Below are 3671 nucleotides of genomic sequence, written 5' to 3'. Positions count from 1 at the left end.
GACACAAAGGTGACAGCCTTACACAGACTGCTTCACCAGCTCTCACAACTGCATAAGGCCAAGTTTATGTACAATATTAAATGTATGTTTCTATGTATGGTAAATATCTTAGTGGTTCAGCTTCTCTGGTTAAACCCTGACTGATAGAATAAGCCAAAAAAGCAGATATGTATACTTTTTATATGTTCATTTAATATAAATAAAATTTAGTGTATTTATATAAAAGTATATATATGTGTGTATGTATATTTATAAAAGTATATACATGTGTGCATATGTATTTCCTGCTTAATGAGGAGATACTCTTGTTTTGAAATTTGGCACTTAATAGATCCCAGATATTCTGGAATTTCAGAGTGATCATATTTGGGAAAAGAGATTTGAAATTCTTTTTTTTTTTTTTTTTTAAGATTGGCACCTGGGCTAACAACTGTTGCCAATCTTTTTTTTTTTTTTCTGCTTTATTTCCCAACCCCCCCACACCCCCGGTACATGCTTGTATATCTTAGTTGCATGTCCTTCTAGTTGTGGGATGTGGGATACCCCCTCAACGTGGCCTGATGAGTGGTGCCATGTCCGCGCCCAGGATCCGAACACTGGGCCGCCGCAGTGGAGCGCGCGAACTTAACCACTCGGCCACGGAGCCAGCCCCATGAAATTCTTTTTTTAAAAGGGTACTTCAATAATTTGAGCTGATGAATAATTGAAAATAGAAAAAAATTTCTCCAAAAATTATTTCATGGATGAAATGTCTTATCGTCAGGTATGCTGAACCACAGTATTTTTGATACCACACTTCATCTCCACTTCCTGTTTCTCCAGGGACTGAGAAAGGGGAGATGTGGCAGAGGAATCAGACCTCTCTGGGAGACTTCATCTTTGAAAGGCTCTTTGATGACTCCCTCACCCATCTTTTTCTTTTCTCCTTGACCATGGTGCTCTTCCTTATTGCAGTGAGTGGCAACGCCCTCACCATTCTCCTCATCTGTGCTGATCCCCGGCTTCATACACCCATGTACTTCCTGCTCAGCCATCCCTCCCTCGTGGATCTGATGCTTGTCTCCACAACCATCCCCAAGATGGCTACCAACTACCTATCTGGCAAGAAGTCCATCTCCTTTGTGGGCTGTGCCACCCAGCACTTCCTCTATTTGTCTGTGGGTGGTGCTGAATGTCTTATCCTAGCTCTCATGTCCTATGACCGCTACGTTGCCATCTGTCATCCACTGCATTACTCTGCTCTCATGAAGAGAAAGGTGGGACTCATGATGGCTGTCATGTCATGGTTGGGGGCATCCATAAATTCCCTAATTTATACGGTGATGTTGATGCAATTGCCTTTCTGTGGGCCTTGAAAAATCCACCACTTCTACTGTGAATTTCCAGCTGTTGTGAAGCTGGTATGTGGAGACGTTGCTGTTTTTGAGACCACAGTGTTCATCAGCAGCATCCTACTTCTCCTCCTCCCCATCTTGCTGGTTTCTACATCCTATGCCTTCATCCTCCACAGCATCATTCAGATGCTTGCAGCTGGGTGTAAGAGAAATGCCTTTGCCACTTGTAGCTCTCACCTCACTGTGGTTTCCCTCTGGTTTGGTGCCTGCATGTTCTCATATATGAGGCCCAGGTCCCAGTGCACTCCATTGCAAGACAAAGCTGGTTCTGTTTTCTACAGCATCATTACTCCCACAATGAATCCTTTGATTTATACTCTCCGGAATAAGGATGTAGCTAAGGCTCTGAGGAGAGTGCTGGGGAGAGATGTTATCACTCAAAGACAGCAATTGGAGTTGCCCTGAGTATGGCAATAGAATGGGATAATCTCCTTACAGTGATCTGAGTAAACCTTTAAGAGTTTTCAAGGGTTCAGGTTCCCGATGACTACTACATAAACGAAGTGGTCAGCACACAATTCCAGTATTCTAACTTGGTCGCAGGCATCAAAGCACCATAGAGTACTATCTTACTCCATTTGGGTTGCTATTCCAAAAATACCACACACAGGGTGGCTTAAACAACAAACATTGTTTTCTCTCAGTTCTGCCAACTGAGAAGTCCAATATCAAGCCTTGAAAGTGCTTGACACTCTCTCATTTCCTTTTTATCTCTTTTTAGATGTAAGCATTTCTAAGCATGTTCCTGACTACCCTATCCAAAGCAGCACTCTCCATTCTGTGTGCCCTTCTTTCACTTTGTAGCACTACTTTACAAGATGTTACACAAAATTATTTTACATTATACTTATTGTCTATTTTACAAGTATGTAATCTCCCTGAGGGCAAGGACTTTACTTTGTGTACTATTGTTTCACCAGAGTCAAGAAAAGAGCCTGACATGAACTAACTGCTCAATAACTATTTGTTGCATGGGTTAATAAATGAAAAGGACCTGGATTATTTTACTGTCCCACATGACATTCAAGGTAATTAATTCAAAGAGCTGAAGATATTATAAAAAGAATACTACAGTGGATAGCTTGGTAAGAATCATTTGTCTCAGCCAGATATTAATCGCGTGTATATGCAGAGGCCTGGCATCCCAGTGAACTTTCCTGGGGTCTAATGGTCTGAGGGATGCCAGAGTGAGGGACAAATTTTTATATCCTGCTTTCCCTACTAGTTAAAAATGTCATGAATCCCTGGGACCATCTTCAGAATAATAACTCTTAAGGTTTGAGAGGAAAGTTATACTGTCTTCGACAACTAAGTATTTTCCCCTGAGAAACAGCTTTTTAGCCATCTGTAATCGAGTGAGCCACCCCTCATGAGCTGGGTGTCACCTTACCCACCTAGCCCTGAGGTTGGATTTACTTTGTAATACTCCAATGACAAGTAGAATTAATTTTTACACAAACTATACCTGGGTTGTTTCTGAAGTAGCAAGCGTGATTCATAAACAGCTAGCTCACAATCCCAGTTAGAGACAAGGGGTTATTCTTATGCTGCCTCTCCCTCTCTACACACACAACAATGCCCTTGTCAGGAATCCTATAAGATTATTTGAGAACAAAACAATCGAAGCCAACATTATGGATACTTATTCGAGGACAGTAAGGGCTATAAGATGGATAAGTTCTATGGATATAGTTTACAGCATGGTGACTATAGTTCACAAAACAGTATTGTATATTTGAAAGTTGCTAAGAGAATAGATCATAAAAGTTCTTCTGACGAGAAAAAATGTATAATGTTGTGAGGTGATGGATGTTAACTAAACTTACTGTGGTCATCATTTCACGATAGATACATAAATTATTGTGTTGGACACCTTGGGTTAATATAATATTATATGTCAACTATATCTAATAAAACAGGAAACAATAAATCTCACCCTTTAATAAAAACAAACAAACAAACACTACAGTGAGACACCATTTCATGTCCATTAGGATGGCTATCATTAAAGAAACAGAATGCAAGTGTTGGTGAGGTGGTGAAAAACGTGGAACCCTTGAGCACTGTTGGTGGGAATGTAAAATGGCACAACCATTATAGAAAACAGTTTCACGTTTCCTCAAAAATTAGAAAATGAAATTACTGTATAATCCAGTAATTCCATAGAATATTCATTTTCCATGAGAGTTGTTTTACCCCTTAATCCTGGCAGGATACTCCTATCTGGCTTTAGTGGAACCTTATAGCTCTTGGGGCAAAGACATATCCTAGTAGCCC

The 3671-nt window shown here is 40.4% G+C and overlaps 1 pseudogene; it reads left to right on the top strand.

Moving 5' to 3' along the window:
• Positions 1 to 839: 839 nt before the first annotated feature.
• Positions 840 to 1799, top strand: LOC124234425 (olfactory receptor 2AE1-like; annotated as a pseudogene).
• Positions 1800 to 3671: the final 1872 nt, after the last annotated feature.

Source organism: Equus quagga, unplaced genomic scaffold, assembly GCF_021613505.1.
Source record: "Equus quagga isolate Etosha38 unplaced genomic scaffold, UCLA_HA_Equagga_1.0 73787_RagTag, whole genome shotgun sequence".
Taxonomy (NCBI): Eukaryota; Metazoa; Chordata; class Mammalia; order Perissodactyla; family Equidae; genus Equus; species Equus quagga.
The sequence above is the reverse complement of the archived record's forward strand: the minus strand, read 5'-3'. Positions and strand labels throughout refer to the sequence as shown.